At 41.0% G+C, this 25,250-nt stretch overlaps 1 pseudogene; it reads right to left on the bottom strand.

Moving 5' to 3' along the window:
* Nucleotides 1-22,706: 22,706 nt before the first annotated feature.
* On the bottom strand, nt 22,707-23,563 carry LOC128124004 (glyceraldehyde-3-phosphate dehydrogenase-like; annotated as a pseudogene).
* Between the last annotated feature and the right edge of the window lie 1,687 nt (nt 23,564-25,250).

Genomic DNA, 25,250 nt, shown 5'->3' with positions numbered 1-25,250 from the left:
AAAGGAAATGATGACATCAGGGCAAGATCCCACCAAGCTAGGATTCCAGCTTCTGAAAAGGGATTAAAGAAAAGCTCAAAGCTGGATGTAGTGGCACATGCCTTTAATACTAGCCCTCTGTTAGCAAATGCAGGTGTATCTCTTTATTTGAGGTCATCCTGTTCTATAGAACAAATTCCAGGACAACCAAGATCAGGCAGTGAAGGAAACCATTAAAAAGAAAAAGCTGGTAAAGATGTAACTGAGAGTTGTCTGAGTTCAAAACCAGCCAGGTCTACAAAACAAGTTCCAGGACAGCCAATTGAGGAATTGAACTAAACCATGGATGACAGAAAGCTGGCAGTATATGAACAAGAAGGGGTACATATTCCAGCCCCACCATCAGCAGAACTTGGTTGCTTTGGGCACATTATTCTGTCTTTAGGTAGTGAAGAATAGAAGAAAGGGTTTATGGAATCTTTCTCTGCTACTAAGGAAAGCTGCTGAGGCCAGGCATGCATCAGTGACTTCCCAGAACTGAGGCTAGAAAGCAATGTAGAAAGTTGTGTAGGTAAAGCCTGGATTGTTTTCAAGATGACAAGAAGTTGGAGATGCCAGAGCTGTGGGATATCTGCTGAGAAGAGCTGTTAACAGGGAGTGGAACCAGCCCAAGAGAGAGAATTGTGCTGCAGTCAACAAAGCTGAAAATAGGTGGAAATTTGAAGAGTGTTTTGACATCAGTTATGGAAATAGAGTTTGAGGTTTTCCTAGTTGGTTTTTGGTTCTGCTTTGGTCCAGTATTTCCTTCCTATGATCTCTTCCATACTTTTTGGAAAGGTAATATATATCCTGTGTCATTATATGTTGGAAGTATGTGATCTGTTTTTGAATTTTGATTTTACATGGGATTTCAGTTAAGAGGTTTCATGAATCTCAGAAGAGACTTTTGAACTTTAGACTTTTAAATAAGTTTGGCACTGTTATAGACTATGGGGACTTTTGAAGTTGGACTGAATGCATTTTCACATTATGATATTTCCACAAGCCTTTGGGTGGCAGGGAATGGAATGTTGTTGCTTAAAAGAAAATGGAGCCCATAAAGTGCCACTTTTAGGAGGTATGTCTCTGTTAGGGTAGGTATGGCCTTATGGGAGGAAGTGTGTCACTGTGGGGATGGACCTTGAGGTCTCTTTTTTTCAAGCTATGCTCAATGTGGTAGACAGTTTACTTTCTGTTGCCCGTGGATCAAGATATAGAGCTCTCAGCTCCCTCTCTAGCACCATGTCTGTCTGTGTGCTGCCTTGTTATGCCTTGGTAATAATGGACTAAATCTCCGAAACTGTAAGTCAACCTCAATTAATTGTTTTCCTTTATAGGAGTTGCTGTAGTAACAGTGTCTCTTCACAGCAATAGAAACCCCAAGTAAGAAAGAAATTGGTCCCGGGTGCTGTTGTTTTACTGTTATAGCCTTACCACACTTTTGTTCAAAGGAATATGAACCTATTGGTTTGTGGAGCAAGGCTCTACCATCATATGCAGACAGCTATTTTCCCTTTGAAAGACAGTCTTTGGCCTGTGTCTTAGTTTGGTTTTTATTTCTGTGAAAGTCACCATGACCACAGTAACTCTTATAAAGAAAACATTTACTTGGGGTGACTTGCTTATGTTTTCAGATGTTTAGCCTATTGTCATCATGGAGGTGAGCATGACAACATACAGGATGACATAGCACTGGAACAGAGAGTGCTATATCTTGCAGGCAACAGGAAGTCAATTGACACATTCAGTGGTATCCTGAGCATAGTAAATCTCAAAGCCCTCCCTACAGTGACACATTTCCTTCAATAAGGCCATACCCATTCCAACAAAGCTACATCTCCTAGTCATCATAATGGGGCCCAGTTACATTCAAAGTACCTGCATTCTACTCCTTGGCCCCCATAAGCTTGTAACAATATCATAATGCAAAATTCATTTAGTCCAACTTCAAAAGTCCCCATAGTCTATCACAGTCTCAACAATGTTTACAAGTTTAAAGTTTAAAGACTCTTCTGAGATAATTGCAACCTCTTAAGTGCAATTCCCTGTAAAAGTAAAGTCCAAAAACAGATCACATACTTCCAATACATAATGGTACATGATTACCATTCCTAAATGCAAGGAAGTGAGCATAGTAAGGAAATACTGGACTAAAGCAAGACTGAAAGCCAAGTGGGCAAACTCCAAACTCTTTACTTCCATGTCTGATGTCAAAATGCAGTTCAGATTTACAACTCTGTTCAGCTTTGTTGACTCCAACACACTACTTTCTCTTGGGCTGGTTCTACTCCTTGCTATCAGTTTTCTGTGCCAGCTATTCAACAACTCTGGCATCACTAACATCTTGGGTTTTCCAAGGCAATTTAGGCTTCAATTTTACAGCTTCACAAAATGGCCTCTCTACTAGACCTCCATTCACAGACAACCTTGACACATGCCTGGCCTCAGTGGCTCTCCTTAGGCATGGAGGCAAGTTCAATAACCTGTTTCTTCAGTCCTTAATTCTAAAGCCAGAACCACATGACCAAAACTGCCAAGTTCTGCCGCTTGCTTGTCATGGACATGGCCCCCTTATTCAATTACATCTTCAACTGCTTTCTGGCATTCACTACTGAAGCTTGGCTACTCTGAAACCTCCTCTGTTGACCGGACTGGGCTCAAACTCAGAGAATTTTCCAGCCTCTTCTTTCCCAGTGCTAGGATTAAAGAGGTGCTCCACCACATCTGGCTCTAAGCTTTTCTTTAGTTTCACTCCACAAGTTAAAAACTTAGCTGGATGGGAACTTGTCTTAAGGTCACCACTCTGTTGCATTTCTAATGTGTTTATATCTTTGAACACAGTACTTATTTCCACTCCACTTTTTGGTGTTCCTTTACTCCTTAAATCTTACAATTTGTAATTTATCCTGCTTAACTTGCTTCTTCAGTAGAATTATCACTAATAACCACTCTACAAAGTCTATACTAGGCTGTTTTGAGATTTTCTCTGACAATGGAATTCATACCTCTTCACTTTAGCCTCGGGTAGACTCTTTGGACAATGTCAAAAGGCAGCCACTTTCTTCACCAAAATATCACAAGAATGATCTCTAGGCAATGTACTAAAATTCTTCTCCTCTGAATCCTTTTGGTGAGCCCCCAGTTGTTCAAACAACTCTTAGCACCACTGTGTTGCATGTTCCCATTGAGCAGTGCTTAATGCATTCCACTGTTTTTCTAACCCAAAGTACCAAAATCTAAATTTCTTCAAACAAAGACATGGTCCAGTCTACCACAGCAGTACCCAAGTCCCTAGTACCAACTTCTGTCTTTGTTAGGGTTTCTATTGCTGTGAAAAAACAGCATGGCCACAACAACTTTTATAAAGAAAGTATTTAATTGGGGTGGCTCAGGAACTTTCCAAATTAGAGTATTAGCACATATCTCTCAATAGTAACCTTCACTGTAAATTGCTTTAAGTCTGCTTGACTTGGTGACAAAGCATCCTCCAGCAGTTCACTGTCTGCCAGCAACTTATTTCTACTGACAAAAATGTATATAGAATGAAAACACAGGAGGGAAATATTCTAAATGAATGTAATATGAAAGAATGAGAGTATCTGTACTCCTATTTGGCAGAATAAACTTCAAAAACAGAATTAATAATGATACATCCTACTAAATGACTCATTGATCAAGAAGTAGATAGAATCTGCAAGAAGTCACACAGAAGAGCACCATCCACGTATGCAATCAACAAGAGCATTTTTTTTATCAGAAGAGTAAAGGCATCTATGGTGATATTTTATTTGTATTAAAATGTTATTTGTATGTTAATAAATAAAGTTGCCCAGGGGTCAGAGCTATTAGCAAGCCATAGGAAAGCAGGGCAGTGGTGGCGTACGCTTGTAATCCCAGAACTTGGTAGGCAGAGCTAGGTAAGTCTCTGTGTGTTCAGGGATACAGCCATTATTGGATACACATGCCTTTAATTTCAGTACCAATCATAGAAAACCTGGAGGCCTATACAGACAGGCCATGATGAGGCAGTCATGTAGTTGGGTTTACAACCAATGAGAAGGCAGAACAGGAACTCTATATAAAGACTTTAACACAGGGCTAGCTCTGGTTCAGAGAGAGGTAGGACCACTGCAGGAGGAAGGGTAAGGTTTTAGCTCTTAGCTCTGACCTCTTGGCTTTCTTCTTTGTATTGGTTCTGTGTTTCTTATTTAATAAGAAGGTTGGTTACATCTGACCCGTCCTGCGGGCCAGGTTATTTGATGAGACCCGAGAAGGCACCTCCTGAAAGATCAATGGGGGTGAGAGAGAAAGGAGACCAGGCGCATAAAGGAAAACAAAGTCAGTCTGAGTCACATCAAGGTCTTGTTTATTGCAAGGGGAGTCAGGCTTACATATGCTAGGAGCTAGGAGAAGTAGATAGGGGTATGGAAAGTTACTAGGAGGAAGTTAGAGTAAGGTAGGGTTCAGGAAAAGGTCTCTTTGTTCCAGGGCCTGATCAACAGACCATACAGCAAACCATTATATTTCAGGGAGTTGATCAAAAGGTACATACTGTGGTCTTGTTGAAAAATGGTTGCTATTGAAACTGTTAACGGAAGGTTAGGTACACAGCTTTTTCCCATGAGAATCAGTTAGGCTACTTGGCTCCTGACAATTCCCCCTTTTTTCTATAAAATGGCCAAAGCAGGCTTTGGTCAAAAATCGAGAGGGCCCCTGTCTTAGGCTATATGGAGAGTGCATCCTGTGTCTGGCAACGTGCCATGTTGAGCTGGTCTCTGGCGACCTCTGTACGTTGTGCTCCCAGCACAGGCCCCATACTATTCCCGTCATTGAGTACCCTCTAGCTTTTAGTTGTAGGGGTTTTTTAGGTTCGTAGGCCATTGAACCTGAGCCTTTCACCTGTTCCGATAGTTTCCTCATGAGTTTCTATCCGATGGTAGTGTACTGAAACAGTTTTTGATAGGGCCAAATTGATCTGATTTTTGATGAATTGTGTTAGTCATTGAAAAGCCCAAGGATCAAAGGTGAGGAGGAGAAGGAAAATGATCAAGGGGGCCAGGAGGGTGGGAATCAGAGTAGAAAGCCAAGGGGACCCCTTTAGCCAACCCCCAAACCAATTGTTTTGATTTTCAAAATCACGTTTTCTTTGTGCCAATCTTTCTCTTAGTTTATCCATTGATTCTCTGACTACCCCAGTGTGATCGGCATAAAAGCAGCATTCTTCCTTCAAGGCTGCACACAATCCCCCCTCCTTTAAAAATAGTAAATCCAGACCTCTTCTGTTTTGTAACACAACCTCAGAGAGCGAGGTTAAAGATTTCTCCAGAGCAGAAATGGATCTTTCTATGGCCTCTAGGTCAGTAGTCATAGCCATTTGTAACTACATAAGGTGGTTGTTCTGCACGAGGGCAGCAGTTCCTGTACCAATTCCTGCGGCGATGCCCCCAATACCTAACAATAGGGCAATAGTCATAGACACAGGTTCTCGAGTGTATCTGCCTCTCTGCTCAAGGAATTCCATCACTGAGCTTTCTTGATGATAAGTGACACGAGGCCATAACTGGACCATCACACAAAATTCATGGGAATCATCAAATATCTGAGCAGATATGCAAGGGGTCAATCCTGTGTTACAGGCCCAGTAGGACCCGTTGGGTGCTTCAAGATAATAGCTCCCTTTATAGGGTGTCAGAGTTTGTTTACAGAGGTGACTATGGGTCGATGGAATCTTGCCCAAACAAGAGCCTCATCCGGAGACTTCAGGGAGTGTTAGTTTATGAGGCTTAGTCTGACACCTATTGCTCGGGGAAGTGAGGTTATTGGCAGTAGACTGAAAGGCGATTCCTTCATAATAAGGAGGACTGGAGGTAAGGCAGAGCCAGCAACCCAAGGTTTGGTTTGGATTTGTGGCATTTAGGGCCAGATAAGCTCCCTGGACCAAATTAAACAATCTATCTCCTGTTCCTCCAAAAGGAGTAAGGAGAGTTCCGTTACTGGAGTCTGTACTCATGGAGTTTGTATGGTAGGGAAATGGATGAGGATGAGGTGAGGGGGGAGGAGGTGATGGCACCTTTTCATGATTGGAGGGAACTTTTTGGTCAGAGAGAACTATGTTGGGTCCTACCGACTTTGGGTACAGGTTTTCTATTGTTAGCAAGATCTTGAAAATGACTCCTTTATCTGTGCCATCAAGATATCAGCGGAGTCCCCATGTTTTTCCTGAGGGCCATTCTCGATTCGCCCTACCCTGAGGGGTGAAGGTTATGTTTAAAGGTAATGATAGCCTGGGATTATGGGCTGTCCCAGTATAGGAGCTAAAGCAAAAATGTCTATTTGTGCTAGGCTTACTGTATCCCCTTGTAACTGAAATAAGGTCCCAAGATGAAGTTGGTTTCCAGTAAGCTGCCCCTGTAGTTTCACAACCCTATTGAGCACAAAAGAAGGTCTCGAATCCCCCACATCTGACAGCTGTGGCTCAGCTTCTGCCGTCCTTAGGGCAGATATAAAAGTCAGATTGTGCTAACCTACAATGAGCTGTAGGACTAACACAGCCTGGGGCAGTCATCATGGCAGGGTCATTATCATGGAATGTCCCACAAGGGCTTGTCCAAGTGGTTTTAGGACTGCAAGGAAATTGATGGCAGTCTGGAATCGTTTGACCTCCTGTACCATTTAACTGGTGTTGGCCAATAGTAGGTATATCCCAAGAATCCAATCCTGCAGCCAGCTGACAGAAGTCAGGAGTGAGTGACAGCCACCAGGAATAGGGAGCATGGTTTGCAGTAACCCTCCAGACCTCCTCCCCCATTACTGTGAAAATTCGCCAGGTAAGCTTTTTAATAGCATGGGGGCTTTCCTTGGAGATGTAGGAGAGGGGAAGGGGGAAGAGTAGTAAGCAAATGATGAAGTAGGGGATGATTTTCCGAGGCCCGCGATGAGCAGGTCCTGCCATTGAGATGTCCGTGGCTCCCTTTATTTTCCAAGTTGGAGGCATTTCTGAAAGAAAAAGAGAGAATTTTTGTCTCAGGGTTGTGTCCTGGACATAACAGCTATTTTTTCCTTAGTCTAGGGAGACAATCTGTGAAGAGTAAGGCTTAATTAGTCTTTCTGGTAGCCAACGAGTCCCATTTTCCTTGGAGTCATAGATACATGCAGACCCCTTTCCCCAGATTATAACTGGATCAGGACCACCCCATTTTCCAGTTATTGGATCTTTCCAAAGGGCCTGTGCATATCCTTGTTTGGTTTCTGGGTGCCAGTGTCGCTGAGCCACAGATTTTCCGAAAACATCCAATGTCAGAAAATTTAATACAAATAGGGCGTGAGAAAGCAGAGCTTTGAGGTTTCCTTTAAGGGAAAATAGTGTCTCTTGTGAGCTAAGTTTATTAAGAATATTTTTTAAAGTTTGGTGAGTTCTCTCCACGATACCCTGGCCTTGAGGGTTATAGGATATTCCAGTGATGTGTTTAATTCCTAATTGTAAACAAAATTGTCTAAATTTGCTACTAGTATATCCCGGACCATTATCAGTTTTTATACATTTTGGCTGACCCAGCACTGTAAGGACATGTAACATATGATTGATAACATCTTTGGTGGCTTCTCCACTATGAGCAGAGGCACAAATAAATCCACTGAAGGTATCTACAGTAACGTGTATAAACTTTAATTTGCCAAAAGAAGGAACATGGGTGATATCCATCTGCCATATTTGTTCAGGTATAAGCCCTCTGGGGTTTACTCCATAATGAGGCTCGGGTAAGAGCATCAGGCAATTTTTACAGCTTTTTACAATTTCCCTAGCCTGTTCTCTAGTAATTGAGAACCTTAGTCTCAGAGTTTGAGCATTGAGGTGATGAAGGCGGTGTGCCTCACAAGCGGCTGCTACCTGATCATGTTCCAAGTGAAAAATCAAGATAGAACGTGTAGCAGAATCGGCAAGTTCATTCCCCTGAGCTAGGGGTCCAGGTAGGCCTGTGTGGGCACGAATATGGCCAACATAAAAGGGTAGCGACCTTTGTCGAATTAATTTTTGTAATTCAGAAAACATTTGGAAGGTGGGAGTAATGGGTTGGATTATTGGGACCATTTCCAAAGCCTGTAAAGCCCCTACCACATATCTACTGTTTGAATACAAATTAAAGGAACGATCTTCAAAATTTTTAAAGACAGCAAGGGCAGCATATAGCTCCACCAGCTGAGCTGACTTGAAAGGGGTTGTCATAACGTTCTTTTGGCCATTGAGGACATAAGCAGCTTTACCATTACTTGACCCATCTATGAAAAGCATAGGGGAGTCCGGGATGGGCTCCATTCGAGTATTTTTAAGAAAAACAAAAGAAGTGAGGGAGAAGAATTGTAGGAGTTTGTTACTGGGCATCTGTGTGTCAAGTTTTCCTTCATAGGTGCAGACAAGGATGGCCCAGTCAGGACTACGGGTGCATAACCATTCAAGTTGCTCTTTATCATATGGCATAACAATAATATCAGGGTCATGCCCAAAGTATCGAGTGGAGGCTTTTATTCCTAACATTATCGATTGGCAAACCAGGGAAGGGTAGGTGGGAAGGATTTTTCTTTTAGTAACAGGAAGATGTACCCACAGTAAAGGTATGGGCTTTTGCCAGAGCAGGCCTGTAGGGGCAAAATCTGTAGAAAAAATGATCAAATACAATGGGAGGGTCGAGTCAAAATATCCCGTATGTTGTTGAGTGATGGCCGTTTCAACCTTTTGTAATACCCTCTCTGCCTCCACCGTAAGGTATCTAGGAGATTGAGGGTTGGAATCTCCTTTGAGGATATCCTCAAGGGGGCGTACTTCTCCCTTGGTTATTTTTAAATAGGGTTGCAGCCAATTGATATCCCCTAAAAGCTTTTGAAAATCATTGAGACAACGAAGTGTATCTTTTCTAATCTGGATTTTTTGTGTATAGAGGAGGTCCGGGTGTAACTCAAACCCTAAAAACAGGAAGGGGTATTGGGTTTATATCTTCTCTGGAGCTATATGAAATCCCTGGTCCTGAAGTGTGGTAATTATCTTTTGAGCTACATTTTGTGTTTTTTCTTCAGATTTCCCTGCTATTAACAAATCATCCATATAATGTATAATATATACTTCGGGGTACTGGACCCTCACTGGATCTATAGACTGAGCTACATACTTTTGACATAGTGTAGGGGAATTGGCCATTCCTTGGGGCAATACTCTCCATTGAAATCGAGGGTTAGGCCCAACATGATTCACAACAGGTATAGAAAAGGCAAAGCGTTTGCAATCCAGAGGATGCAGGGGGATAGAGAAAAAACAATCTTTGATATCTGACTATTTTAAAATATTTTTTGGGAATGGCCACAGGAGATGGCAACCCAGGCTGTAACGCTCCCATGGGGACCATGGTTTTGTTTACTTCCCTGAGATCCTGCAATAGCCTCCATTTTCCAGTCTTTTTCTTTATCACAAAAATAGGAGTGTTCCATGGAGATGTGGAAGGTTCGAGATGCCCTTGTTTTAATTGTTCCTGTACCAACTGAAGGGCAGCCTGTACCTTTTCTTGAAGCATGGACCACTGGTCTATCCAAACCGGGTCGTCTGACTTCCAAGTTATTTTATCGGCTTGGCGTGCAGGAGGAACAGTGGTCCTTAGGAAAAAAGGTCTGTCCCCAATCCCCTTTTATCCAGCTTAGGGGTGGGCATGATGGGCTGAGTTCGTCCTTGTTCAAACTTCCCCAACCCCTTGCCAGGCAGAAAGCCTGTCTTTAGCATCATTTGGGTAACTTTATCATTGGGACTCATCATAATGACCCCCATCTGTGTCAAAATGTCTCTTCCCCACAGGTTGGTTGGCAACCCCTCAACTATGAAGGGCCTTACTGTTCCAGTATTTCCCTCGGGGTCTTTCCATTTTAAGAATTTAGAGCTTTGTAACGTATTTTGGATTTGGCCTATTCCCTTTAAATGTGTGGCAGTGGGTTCCAGTGGCCATGAATCAGGCCAGTATTATTTTGCTATAATGGTGGCATCAGCGCCTGTATCAAGAATACCCGAAAATTGCTTCCCCTCCAAAAAGAGGTTGAGTATAGGCTGGCCCTCCATTAATTGTTTTACCCAAAATATATCTGAAGATCCTGGTGTTGAGTGACCACGAGTTGGACCCTTATGGGGGAATCGTCCAACCATCGGGAGAGGAAGGGCCTGTGCGATGCGGTGGCCTGCAGGGATGGTGATAGGACCCCGAGAGGCCATGGCCAGGCATTTTATTTCTCCTTGATAATCAGCATCTACTATGGAGGGAACAATGGAGAGCCCTTGTAGTGAGCTGGAGGCTCGGCCTATAATTAGGAAGAACATACCAGGCGGGGGAGGGCCAAGGACCCCAGTTTCTATAATCACCATGCCCTCTTCCGGAGTTACAACCCGGGTGGTAGGGGAACAGAGGTCCAATCCTGCACTTCCTGGTGTGGCTCGGGATAGGCCTGAGGAAGCTGAGCCAAGGCTGTCTGGGGCAGCGGGATCCCATGTTCCTGATTGTTGCTGAAGGGGTTGTTGGGGCTTACACGGGGTTGTAATGGATGGGTGGGGCCCCGAAACAGGGCCCACATCCCGTTTCCCGATACCACAGACAATGGCTGGCCATTAATATCAGTCCTGGAGTGGCAGTCCTTGGCCCAATGTCGCCCCTTTTGCATCGAGGGCAGAGCCCTGGGGGTGGATTGTTTAGATTATTATTAAAAGAGGATCCTTCACCTTGGGTGCTAGGGCACTCTCTGGCGAAATGTCCAGGGCGCCCACATTTGAAACAGTTCTTGACTCCATAATTTGGCCCTCTGATGGGCGCCTGAAGCACGGCACCTATGGCCATACTAATGGATTTAGAGATCTTGTGATCAAAGGAGTCTACTTCATTACATAGCTTGATCATGCCATTGAGATCCATGGCCATAGTTTTGCCTCTTAAGGCTGCTCTGCAGGCTGCATTGGCATTTTCTATGGCCAATTGTTTAACCATAATATTTCCCAACTCATCCTCTCCCAGGATTCGTTCAGCTGCTTCTAGTAGCCTGGCAACAAACTGGGCGTAAGGTTCACTGTTGCCTTGGACTATCTTAGGCAGGGAAGTAGTGGCTGCCCCTGTCGTGGGCACAGCCCGCCAGGCAGCCATCGCTGCCTGGGCTGTTTGTACCAGAAGCCCTGCTGGGAGTTTTTGTTGCTTTTCCTCTGTGGCATACTTGCCCCTTCCCGTAATTTTATCTGAAGACCATGAGGCTGTCTGGGAGCCCTTTTTATTTATGACGGCCTGTGTTTCAGCTTTATCTCTAAATTCAGCCTTCCAGGTCAAAAATTGACTTCGAGTTAACACTGACTGTACCACTTTGTTCCATTCATGAGGCAACAAACTGCCCCCCTGAGCCAGCCCTTCAAGGACTGAAATTGTGAAGGGGGCATTGATACCATAATTCTTCACTGCTGAATGCAAATCTTTTAAATGCCTGATTTTTAGCTTTCTATATATGACCTGGCCATTAGTGCCACCCCCCTGTTCCTCTGTTGGTTCTTCCTCTTCCCCTTCGGAGGCTGAGGTGCCTTTCTCTGCACCCTCAGCATCCTCACTATCATCCTGAGTGGTGTCAACTTGTTCCCCCACGTCCTGGGACTGAGTACCAGAGCGGGTCATTACTGGGAAGAAGAGGGAAATGGTGGGCAGTGTCTTTTTGATTTTTTCTACTTTTGGTTTGGCCATCGACTGGGAGTCTGAGTGATGGGAGTTACCGGAGGCGGTGGGAAGGGTGGTGTTGGCCTCTCCTGTAAGGTCAGCTTGTAACTCCTGTATCTGTTGGGCAAGATCCCTCAACTCTCTTTTCATAGAAAGAACATCTTTTAAATTGGTGATCTGGTTTAGAAAAGATTCCTTGGTATCTAAAAGACCCTGCATTCCTGGTATAGCACAGCCCATTTGTCCCAGCACTGTTTCTCTATGAGTAAGGGCTCTCGGGGCACTGGGAATAGGAGGGACATAGGGAGACGGGGGGGGGCAACAAAGGCACCTCTCACCAAATAGGATCTGGGACTGAGTAAAAGGAGGGGGGTCATATCTTTCTTTTTCATAGTGTGCTGCCTCCTCTCCCAAGCTTACTTCAGACGAAGGGTCAAGCCATTCATCACCTGACGCATTTTTGTAAATGACAGGGTAGATCTTTTTACAAGATTGAGTGGCAGTGGGTGGCTTTACTGGGGGGGGGTGTTAACTCATTAGGGATAGGCTCATCGAGAAGAGAGGGGGCACATGAGACCGGGGCGGCTGTAGGGTTGCCCGTGATCTCTATGTTCTTTTGAGCCTCCATTAGGGGAGAAGCAGCCATTTTTGTTTTACTTTCATTTTTTAACGGAGTGGCCGCTGCACCTCCAGATTCATTATCGGGTGTCAGGCAGGGGGAGTCTGAGAGAAAATCCTCTGCAAGAGCTAGTAAATGTGAAACACGCCCGTCTCCTTCTGCTTCCTTTAAAACATCTCTAATCACACCATAAAAACTAAAAAAGGCATCGGGGACATTTTCCCCGTCTCTGAGTAATTTGTTAATATCTTTTCCAACCTTGTTCCAAGTCAAAAGGTGAATTCCTGATCCATTAATCACTAACCAGGGACATTTCTCCTCCACATATTGGAAGAATTTTATTAAATCCTTTTTCTTAACTCTTATTCCTCTCTCCCTAAGATTACCTTTCATCTCCTTTAGAAAAACAGCCTCTTTAGATAAATTTTTGCCCATGATTGATGGGATGACACACTTACCTCAAGACTCTCCCATGTTGCACAAGTGATGCGGTCCGGGCGTCTCTACCCTGATCCTCTCCGGGGCCCCTTCTGTTGTCCATCATCCGGCAGGTCACCGTGCCTCGAGCCCCATGTTCGGGCACCACTTGACCCGTCCCACGGGCCAGGTTATTTGATGAGACCCAAGGAGGCACCTCCTGAAAGATAAATGGGGGTGAGAGAGAAAGGAGACCAGGCGCATAAAGGAAGACAAAGTCAGTCTGAGTCACGTCAAGGTCTTGTTTATTGCAAGGGGAGTCAGGCTTATATATGCTAGGAGCTAGGAGAAGTAGATAGGGGTATGGAAAGTTACTAGGAGGAAGTTAGGGTAAGGTAGGGTTCAGGAAAAGGTCTCTTTGTTCCAGGGCCTGATCAACGGACCATACAGCAAACCATTATGTTTCAGGGAGTTGATCAAAAGGTACATACTGTGGTCTTGTTGAAAAATGGTTGCTATTGAAACTGTTAACGGAAGGTTAGGTACACAGCTTTTTCCCATGAGAATCAGTTAGGCTACTTGGCTCCTGACATACATCTACAGGAATCAGTATACTGGGGCTGCACAGCCTTGAAAAATGAAAAATGGTGACCCTGAGAGAAGCTGAAGGAATTCCTAAAGCAGTGAGAACATTCTATTTAGGACTGGCATATGCAAGTGACAATCATAAAAGTCAATTTCTAATTGGTTAGGGCTAGCAAGGGTGGGCTAAGTCTATAGCTTTTCCATTCTTCATCAAGTATGGACAAGTCCCAGACTTCATCCTTATTTTGTTATTACCTGTGGGAGGAGGGGTTTGGCCCAGTCTTCATAAGTGGAGGAACTGAGGCTTAGTTCTTAACTGAGTTAGAAACCTGCCATGGTATTTGTCTGGCCTTTCAGAAGTAATATCTGCATATGCTTGTATGTGTATGTGTGTGCGCACGTGTGTCTGTGTGTATACACACGCCAGTAAATTCAACTACATAATGGTCGCTTAAATTACAACTTCTTTTTGCTTCTTTCTTTGTTTTATTGAAACAAGGTATCACTGTGTAGAGCTGGATATTTTGACACTCACTATGTAGGCCATGCTGGCCTTGGACTCATGGAAATCTACCTGTCTTTGCTTCTAGACTGCTGGGATTACAGGCAAGTGCTATTACATCTGGTTCCAACATTTACTAATGAATTATTCATAACATAAATTGACAAGGAAACTTCAGAGATAAACAACTTTAGCTAAAAGAGGCTTAATATACAAGTGCCTAGCACTCCATCCAACAACTCTGGAGCACATATCCTTCTCAGCAATACACAAAGTTCCTCTAAAATATTTTAGCTCATAAAACAGTCTTCATAAAGGCCAACAAATTGAAATATTCCCTGTCTTATAATATCAAATATAATTAGAAATGAACAACAAAAGAATCAACAGAAAACATGCAAAGACATAAAGATTGTATGGTCAATGAATTATAAAAATAAGACACCAAATTAGGAAAGAGACTGGTTGAAGAAAGAGATCAGCAGAAGCAGGGGGATGACAGAGAGTAATAGAGGGTGAATGTGCTCACAATGAATTGTTTACACATATGAAATTGAAAATAAAGTAACAACAGCTATGATAAGGATTTAAAAACATAAAAATATACACAATGAATAATTTTTTTCAAAGAATGCATTGATCCTTCAACATGAAAATGTTAATAAATATAACATAATATATAAATAAAATGAAGAAATAAACCCATTTAATAATTTTAAAAGATGCAAAAAAATGACATTGGCAAAATTGAGTGTCTCCTCAGGATGAAAACTCTGAAGAAATTTGCAATAGGAACAAAATACCCTGAAATGGTAAAGGTGATATATTACAACCAGCAGCTTACTGAATGACATCAACTCCTAACATGAAGAATAAGACAAACACATCCCTTCATTCCTCTTTTCTTCATTATTATTTTTGAAAATGTAAAAGTAACATCAAGAGAAAGAAAAGGAATCATTCAGTTTCTCTTTTTAACATAAATGAATATGTACTTTAAAAAAACATGAAACCATATCATAGAGTATCAGAAATTCAAAATAGGAACAATTCTACAACCTTATGTTTAGTTTGTGTCAGACCTTGGAATTCTTTTTTTTAGAAATGAATGTATATATGTAGATTTATAGTGTTGGATGATTTAAGTGATGTAAAAATGCAAACGCAAGAGAAGACATTAGAACAGGCACAGACCAAGTGATAGAGAAATTCTCAATATTCCTAAATGTCTTTGGTGGACAGCCCTGAGTATACTTAATTAACATTAATTGATGTTTGTTGGTAGGACATTCAAATAAAGACCAAAGACAGCTTTGTTGAGCTGCAGGAAGCACTTAGATGCATAGCACGAGAATAGCATGTTCATCTGAGATGATTACTCAGTAGTTGGAAGTTTTCCTGTGTCCCACCTGATCTACAGCCCCTGAGACCTCAATAAACCCACAGAGGCTTATATTATTTATAAATTGTATGACCATTAGCTCAGGCTTATTAACTGACTAGCCCTTACACTTATATTAACACATAATACTTATTTTTGTTTAGTCACGTGGCTCAGTACCTTTTCTCAGTTCTGTCTTGTTATCTTGCTTCCTCTGTGTCTGGCTGGTGAATCCTGACTCAGCCCATTCTTTTCCCAGAATTCTCCTTGTCTGTTTACCCTGCCTATTTTTCCTGCCTGGCTACTGTCCAGTTAGCATTTTATTTATCAACCAATCAGAGCAACACATTCACAGCATGCAGAACAACATCCCATAGCACTTCCCCTTTTCTGTCTAATCAAAAGGAAAGGTTTTTATTTTAACATAGTAAAATTACATATAACAAAACAGTTATCAAGCAAGAATTATAGTTACAGTATCTAGTCTATTTGTTTTTGGCAAAATTAAAGAAAATATTCTATTTATCTTATATTTGTGAGTCTAAAGTTTCATATCTAATTTATCTTTTATTACAACCAAGGAAAATTATAACTGTAACTATCTAGACTTCTACTATATCAAAGACCTGAGAAGGATATAATATTACCTAAGTAAACATGAAGAGCATTGTAAGCAACTTCCAAAAATCTAAAATGACAGAGACAGCTGGCTACCTGGACAGTCACTCAAAGTTCCTCACTAATGTTGGGGCATCCATCTTCAGCCTATAGGCCTAGATTCTCTCAAATCCTTCTCTCTGTATTCTGTAGAATGTCTAGTAGTCTCCTTTGTGAAGTAGGAACCTGAAGGACCATCTTGACTTGCAAAGTTCAGTGGTCACCTTCCTATGGGTCCTGCATGTCCAGTTGATAGAACATTTTGTCAAGTAGTCCAGACAAGAACAGTTTCTTGCCCAAATGGCTATTTTTGCCAAGAAGAAATTAAATTCCATATGACGTGTCTTGATGCCCATCCTCATCTCTGAAGTAAATCAGTGCTGCCAGGAGCAGTCATGTCTCATTGTCCAGAAAGTCTAAGATCTTAAAACATTTTAAATGCCATATGCTGTAGGTCTTTAAAGTGTTTGAAGATTACCTACGTAATTGAAATATATCTATGTATACCTAGAAAACTTAACTAACATGACTATAAGTGTGATTATCATAGATGACTAATTATAAATCTATTTCTTAATTACAAAGTAGAATTTTCAATGAGTTGCATAAACATAATATCTTAAACAAGAGTAGAAATATATGTACAGTATAACAAAATTAACTTTAAATTTGTAATAAACTAAAATCTATAGCAATGTAAAACATTTTAAATAAGTTGTTGCTTTTTAAAAGTAGTTTCAATAATCTACCTTTTTATCACATCATATCTATATTATCCCTTTTTTAGAAAGAGATTGTATTTATAATCAACCCCCTTTAAATAAAAATAAACATTTATAAACAATATTTTGGAAATTTGTGCATAGCTTCTCACACAACTTCCTGCTGGTTGTTGGCAATCTAATGGGGATTCTGAGAAAATTACGATTATGGTCAAGTCCTGACTGGAAATATTCTGTAAGGTTGCATTGTCTGAGTCAGTTGCCTTGAAGCCATTCTGGATGTTTGATCACCTGGGCCATGGTGTCATTGGAGACCTTCCATGGGGTCTTGACTGATCAGATCTGATATCATTTGGCCTATGTCAAGTCAGGTTATAGCTAGGCAGGAAATTGAGGATAGACAGGAAATGAAAGTAGACTCAGGAGAGAAGCTGCTGCCAGAGAAGCAAGATGTAAAATATCGGTAAGCCACAAGCCTTGTGGCAAAGTATGGATTTATAGTAATGGGTTAATTTAAGATGTAAGAGCTAGCCAGCAAGAAGTCTGAGCCATTAGGCCATACAGTTTGAAAATAATATAAGCCTCTGTGTGTTTATTTGGAACCAAGTGGCTATTGGACATGAGTAGGAGAGATTCATCCCAACTGTAGGGCCCAGGCAGGACACAGGATAACTTCCAGCTGTAATCATTTCTCTAAGTAAGTGCTTTTCTCTGATTGCACTCCCATCATAGGTAGAAGCATCAAGCATGATGAACTTGCACTCTAAGGCTTTATGACTAGGTAATAAATGTATCATTGATCTACTCAAATCTCTTCATGGCCACAGTGAAGTTAAACTTTTGTTTTCTTGGTTTCAGAGTGTTTTGTGTTTTAGTTTGTTTTTTGAGAAAGAACTTAAAGGTGGATAGGAGCAGAAGAGGATCTGGAAGTACTTGGGGGGAGGGGAACAATGTGATCAAATATATTTAAGTTTAAAATTTTTATTTCTTAATTGAGAATTTTTTAATTCATTTTACATACCAACCACAGATCACCCTCTATTCTCTCCTCCAGCCCCTTCAGCATCCCCCCAACAAATCCCCCACTCTTTCCTACAAGAAAGTAAGGCCTCCCATGGAGAGTCAGCAGAGCTTGGTGCACTCACTGGAGTCAGGTCCAACCCTCCCACAGGCCCCCAGCATCAAGGCTGTGCAAGGTGTCCTACTATTGGTAGTGGGCTACATAAAACCAGCTCATGCATCAGGGATGAATCCTGATCCTACAGCCAGGGGGCCCCTTAATCAGATCATGCTACACAAATGTCTTGCCTATGCAGAGGGCCTAGTCCAGACCCATGGAAGCTCCACAGTTGTCAGTCTAAAGTTCATGAGTTCCCACTAGTTTGGTTTGGTTGTCTCTGTAGGTTTCCCCAACATGATCTTGATGCTCCTTGCTCATAAAATTCCTCTTCTGTCTCTTCAACTGGACTGTTGGAACTTGGCATGGTGTTTGGTTCTGGATCTCTGCATCTGCTTCCATCAGTTACTGGAGAAAGGCTCTATGATGACAATTAGGGTATTCACCAATCTGATTACTGGAGTAAGCTAGTTCTCCACTATTGGTGGTAGTCTAAATTGGGGTAATTCTTGCGGATTCCTGGTAAATTCCCTACCACCCAGTTTCTTCCTATCCTCATGATACCACCCTATATCATGGTTACTGTTTCATTGCTCTCCCACGCTATCTCTGTTCTAGCTCAACCATTCCATTTCATTATGTTCTCATCCCCCATTCCCTAACCTCTATTGCCCTACCTCATTACCAGTTTACTCTAGGAGATCTTATCTAGTTCCCCTTCTCAGGGTGATCCATGCATCCCTATTAGGGTCATACTTGTTAGCTGGCTTCTCCAGAGCTCTGGGTTGTAGTCTGGTTATCCTTTGCTTTACATCAAGTATTCACTTTTGAGTGAGTACACACCGTATTTGTCCTTCTGATTCTGGATTACCTCACTCAGGATTTTATTTTCTAGTTCCATCCATTTGCCTGAAAATTTCATGATATCATTTTTTTTCAATGCTGAGTAATAAATACCCCATTGTATATATGTATCACATTTTCTTTATTTATTTTTCAGTTGAGGGCCATATAGGTTGTTTTCAGGTTTGGGTCATTTTCAGGAATAATGGTGCTATGAATATAGTTGAGCATGTGTCCTTGTGGTATGATTGAGCATTCCTTCAGTATATGTCCAAGATTGGTATAGCTGAGTCTTGGGGTAGATTGATTCCCAATTCTCTGAGTAGCTGTCATACTGATTTCCAAAATGCCTGTACAAGTTTGCCCTTCCACCAACAATGGAACAGTGTTTCCTTTGATGTACATCCTCGCCAACATAAGTTGTCTTCTGTGATTTTGATCTTAGCCATATTGATAGGTGTAAGATTGTATCTCAGATTCATTTTGATTTGCATTTCCCTGATGACTAAGGATGTTGAGCATTTCCTTAAATGTCTTTCAGCCATTTGAGATTCTTCTGTTGAGAATTCTCTGTTTAGCTCTATATCCATTATTTATTGGATTGCTTGATACTTTGATGTTTAGTTTCTTGAATTCTTTATATATTCTGGAGATCAGCCATCTGTCAGATGTGGAGTTGGTGAATATTATTTTCACATTCTGTAGGATGTTGTTTTGTATTATTCCCCATATCCTTTGCCTTACAGAAGCTTCTCAGTTTCAGGAGGTCCCATTTATTAATTGTTGCTTTCAGTGTCTGTGCTACTGAAATATATTTACAAAGTGGTCTCCTGTGCCAATGCATTCAAGACTACTTCCTATTTTCTCTTCTATTAAGGGTAACTGAATTTATGTTGATGTCTTTGATCCAATTGAGCTTGAGTTTTGTGCATGGTGATAGATATGGATATATTTGCAATCTTCTACATGTTGACATCCCAGCATCATTTGTTGAAAAAGCTTTCTTTTTTTCATTGTACAGTTTTGACTTCTTTGTCAAAAATCAGGTGTTCATAGGTTTGTGCATTAATGTCAGGATATTTAATTCAATTCCATTAGTCCACATGTCAGTTTTTATGCCAATACTAAGCTGTTTTTATTACTATAGCTCAATAATAGAATTTGAGTTCAGGGATGGTGATGCCTCCAGTTGTGGCTTTATTGTACAGGATTCTTTTAGCTATGCTGGGTTTTTTGTTTTTCTATATGAAGTTGAGTATTATTTTCCCAAGTCTGTAAAGAATTGTGTTGGGATTTTGATGGGGATTACAGTGAATATGTAGATTGTTTTTGGTAAGACTGCCTATTTACTATTTTAATTCTACCTATCCATGAGCATGGGAGATCTTTCCATTTTCTGACATCTTCGTCAATTTCTGTCTTCAGAGACTTAAAATTCTTATCATACAGGTCTTTCACTTGCTTAGTTAGAGTTACCCCAAGCTATTTTATATTATTTGTGGCTATTGCAAAGGGTGATGTTTCTCTGTTTTCTTTCTCAGCCCTTTTATCATTTTGATATAAGAGGGCTACTTATTTTTTTGAGTTAATATTGTATATTGCCACCTTACTGAAGGAATTTATAAGTTGTAGGAGTTCCCTGGTAGAACTTTTGGGGTCACTTATGTATACTATCATATCATCTGCATATAGGGAAAGTTTGACTTCTTCCTTTCCAATTTATATGCCCTTGATCTCCTTTTGTTGTCTTATTGCTCTAGCCAGAACTTCCAGTACTATATTGAATAAATATGGGATAGTAGACAGCCTTGTCTTGTTCCTGATTTTAGTGGATTCACTTTGAGTTTCTCTCCATTTAATTTGATGTTGGCTGTCAGCTTGCTATAAATTGTCTTTGTTATGCTTAGGTATGTTCCTTGTATTCCTGATCTTTCTAGAACTTTTATCATGAAGGAGTGTTAGATTTTGTCAAAGGCCTTTTCAGCATCCAATGAGATGATCATGTGTTTTTTTTCTTTCAGTTTTTTTTATATGATGTATTACATTGACAGATTTTTGTATGTTGAACCATCTTTGCATCCCTGGGATGAAGCCTACTTGGTCATGGTGGATTTTTTGATGTGTTCTTAGATTCAGTTTGTCAGTATTTTAGCATCAATATTCATGAGGAGGATTAGTCTGTAATTCTCTTTCAGAAATGAAAAGGGAAATATAACAGTAACCAATGAGGAAATACGGAGAATCATAAGGTCATACATAAAAAAAACTGTACTCCACAAAAGTGGGTAATCTAAAAGAAATGAACAATTTTCTGAATAGATATCACATACCAAAGTTAAATCAAGACCACTAAACAATTTAAATAGACCGATAATCCCTAAGGAAATAGAAATAGTCGTTAAATGTCTCCTAATAAAAAAAGGCCAGAATCAGATGGTTTCAGTGCAGAATTCTACTAGAATTTCAAAAAAGAGTTAATACCAGTACTTTTCAAATTGTTCCACACAATAGAAACAAAAGGAAGAGTACCAACTTCTTTTTATGTGGCTACAGTTATCCTGATACCCAAACCACACAAAAATACAACAAAGAAAGAAAATTAAAAATTGTTTTAAATAAAAAATATTAAAAAGATTTCCAAAGTGACTGTACAAGCTTGCATTCACACCAGCAGTGGAGGAGAGTTCCCCTTGCTCCACATCCTCTCCAGCATAAGGTGTCTTCAGTGTTTTTGATCTTAGCCATTCTGACAGGCATAAGGTGGTATCTCAGAGTTGTTTTGATTTGCATTTCCCTGATGATTAGGGATGTTGAGCAATTCCTTAAATGTCTTTCAGCCATTTGAGTTTCCTCTGTTGAGAATTCTCTGTTTAGTTTTAAAGCCCATTTCTTAATTGGACTGTTGGGCATTTTGATGTCTAATTTCTCGAGTTCTTTATATATTCTGGATATCAGTCCTCTGTCAGATGTGGGATTGGTGAAGATCTTTTCCCATTCTGTAGGCTGTCACTTTGTTTTGTTGACCATGTCCTTTGCTCTACAAAAGCTTCTCAGTTTCAAGAGGTCCCATTGATTGATTGTTTCTCTCAGTGTCTATGCTACTGGTGTTATATTTAGGAAGTAATCTCCATAAAACCACATGCTAGAGAGGTCCCCAGAAATCCACAAAGATACCTCCACAATAGACTACTGGCAATGGTGGAGAGAAAGCCCTACTGTCCAATTGTTGAGAAAGAGGAGGGTTTGTATGAATGAGAATTGTAGAGACCAAGGTTGGATAAAGCACAGGGACAAATAGCCAAATGAATGGAAACACATGAACTATGAACCAATAGCTGAGGAGCCCCCAACTGGATCAGGCCCACTGTATAAGTGAGACAGTTGATCAGCTTGAACTGTTTGGGAGGCACCCAGGCAGTGGGACAGGGACCTGTCCTTAGTGCATGAGCTGGCTGTTTGGAACCAGGGGCTTATGCATGGACACTTTGCTCAGCCTGGGAGGAGGGGACTAGACCTGCCTAGACTGAATCTACCAGGTTGAACTGAATCCCTAGGGGAGTCTTTGCCCTAGAGGAGATGGGAATTGGGGTTGGGAGGAAGGTGTGGGGGGGACAGGGGAATCCATGGTTGATATGTAAAATTAAATTAAATTATAAAATAAAAAATAAATTAAAAAACAAAAGCAAACAAAAAATATTGAAAAGAAGTGACATGTTTATATTGTATTATCTCTTTTGTTCTATAATACTTTTTCATGCTCATTGCTATATTTATATTTTTATTCCTAATGAGGTATATAGGTATAGTTCTTTGTTTTAATTGCTCTATATGTTTTATTGAATGAGTATCCTCAAATTTATTTATTTATTTCCTTATTTCTGGATAATTAGCATATTCAAATTTCAATAATTATTTACATTATAGTAATAAACACAATTTTTGTGTGTATAGTGAACTTTATTAATGACATTCAAGAGAGTAGGGATCCCTAAGCCTTTCCCTTCCTGGGGTTCTGGAACAAAAACTGTGAGGGAGATGCTCAGTGTTGGGGGCTGAGTTGGGACAGGGACTCTTTTAAAGTCCAGGACCTGTCTTGCTCTTGTGTTCTTGCTGGGGTAGGTGGTCCAGGGCTTCTTACTTCTTGCAGTCCATGTAGGCCATGAGATCCACTGTCCTGCTGCTGTAGCTGTAGTATTATTATCATAAGAAGAAACAAACCTTACAAAATTGGCATTGACAGCACTGCCAGGCCCAGCATCAAAGATAGAAGAGTAGGTATCACTTTTAAAGCTTCAGGAGACAACCTGGTTTTTAATGTAGCCTGTAATGTCATTTAGTGGGCCCTAGGATGTCTGCTTCACATTCTTCTTGGTGTCATCATATCATACTTTATAGCTTTCACCAGGTGACATGTCAGATCCATGTCAGACATGTGGATATGAACACAGAAGGCCATGCCAGAGAGCTTCTGATTGGGCTCTGGGATGACCTTCCCACAGCCTTGGCAGCAACAGTGAATACAGGGATGATGTTCTGGGCCATCACACCGCAGCTTCTAGAAGGGCCATCCACAGTTTTCTGGGTGATAGTGATTGCATGGTCTGTCATTATGAGTTCTTCCACAATGCCAAAGATGTCATGGATGACCTTGGATAGAGGGGCTAAGCAGTTGATGGTACAAGAGACATTGCTGACAACTTTGAGTGAATCATCATACTTCTCATGGTCCACACCAATAACAAACATGGGAGAATCAGCAGAAAGAGCAGAGATGATCACTCTTTGGGCCCCAATTTTCAAGTGGCTCCAGGCCTCTCTACTGGTGAAAACACCAGTAAACTTCACAACATACTTGGACCAGCATCATCCCATTTGATGGTGGGATCTTGCTCCTGGTAGATGCTGATGACCTTCCCTTTGATGACAAGCTTTCTATTCTCAAGCTTGCCCACTAACAGGAAGTGGACCCAAACAAAGGGAAAGAAGTGCATTGCTGTCAAAATGGCTGAAAGGAGGTTGAGTTCTGAGGAGCTCTTTAACATCAGACACTGAGATGCAGAGTGTGGAGTTCACCCCGCTTGTTTTTAGTCTTGTTTTGGTACAGTATTTCTTCACTATCATCCCTGTCCTCCATTTTGGAAAAGTAATGTTTATTGTGTGCCATTATATATTGGAAGTATATGATCTGCTTTTTTATTTTGATTTTACAAGGGGTTATAGTTAAGAGACTGATTGAGTTTCAGAAGAAACTTTGAACTTCAGACTTTTATACAAGGTTCACATTGGTAGACTATGGGTATGTTTGAAGATGGACTGAATTTTTCTGATATAGCTACAAGTCTATACAAGAGGTATAATGTGGTGTTTGAATTAAAATGGTCGCTATAGGCTCATAGGGAAGGGCACTATTAGGAGGTGTGACCTTGCAGGAGTAGGTATGGTCTTGTTGGAAGAAGTGTGTTACTGGGGTCAGAATTTGAGGTTTCAGAAACTCAATCCAGGATCAGTGTTATTCTTTCTTCCTGCTGTCAGCTGATCTGGATGTAGAACTGTCAGTTCCTTCTCCAGCACCATGTCTGCATACATGTAGCCATGTTTCCTGCCATGATGACAATGGACTATACCTTTGAACTGTAAGGCATCCGCAATTAAATTATTTCCTTTATAACACTTGCTGTGGTCATTTTGTCTCTTCAGAGCAATAGAAACGCTAACTAAAATAAGGACTGACCACTCTGGTCTTAAACCTGTGAGAAGCTAACTCTCCCCCTGCCAGAACTTATTAATTATCTATCATTCTTTGTCTAGGGGTAGAACTTGGAAATTTCTACCTTCTGTGTTAGCATGTTCACTGATAGTGTCATTGTTCTGGTATTGTTTTTGTAATCATTTCTTGGAAAGACAATTTCACAGCACACTTCCTAATATTATGGTTCTTTTGGACCCCTCTTTTGGTGGTTTGAGTAGGTATGGCCCTCATAGACTTATATGTCTGAATGCTTGGCCTATAGAGAGTTGCAGTGTTAGGAGGTGTGGCCTTGCTACAGTAGGTATGGCCTTGGTAGAGAAAGTATGTCACTGTGGAGGTGGACTTTGACGTTTTATATGCTCAAGCTATGCTCAATATGGGACACATAGTTCACTTTCTGTTGCCTCTGGGTCAAGATGTAGAGCTCTCAGCTCCTTCTCCAGCACCATGTTTCCCAGCATGTTCCCCGACAAGATGATAATAGACAAAACCTCTGAACTGTAGGGTAGCTCCAATTAAATGTTTTCCTTTGTAAAAGTTGCCATAGTCATGGTGCCTCTTCACAGCAAATAGAAACCTTACCAAGGACACTCCTCTTCTATCATGCTCCCTAGCATATTAGAAATAACAGTGCCAGCCACCAGATGGTTTCAAGGACAAAGGCAGGTGTGGAGGGCAGACAGTCTGAGTCTATGTGACAAACTGTGTTTGCTGTAAGTGGTAGAGAATATGAGACAAATTGTGTTTCTTGTAAATGGCAGAGCTGGAGAATGGACCTGCACAAACTTTTTGGAACTAGACCACTACACAGTGAGTTCTAGATGCTGAACATGGAGCTACATTATTTGTATTTACACTGCTAGATTTTTCATTTATTTTGTATTCTTTACCTTTTTCATTTTGGAGTAAGATATATATGGTATGTTCTT

This window comes from Peromyscus californicus, unplaced genomic scaffold, assembly GCF_007827085.1.
Source record: "Peromyscus californicus insignis strain IS unplaced genomic scaffold, ASM782708v3 Scaffold_4__1_contigs__length_199733344, whole genome shotgun sequence".
In the NCBI taxonomy this organism is placed as follows: Eukaryota; Metazoa; Chordata; class Mammalia; order Rodentia; family Cricetidae; genus Peromyscus; species Peromyscus californicus.
This window is presented reverse-complemented; position numbering and strand designations above follow the sequence as displayed.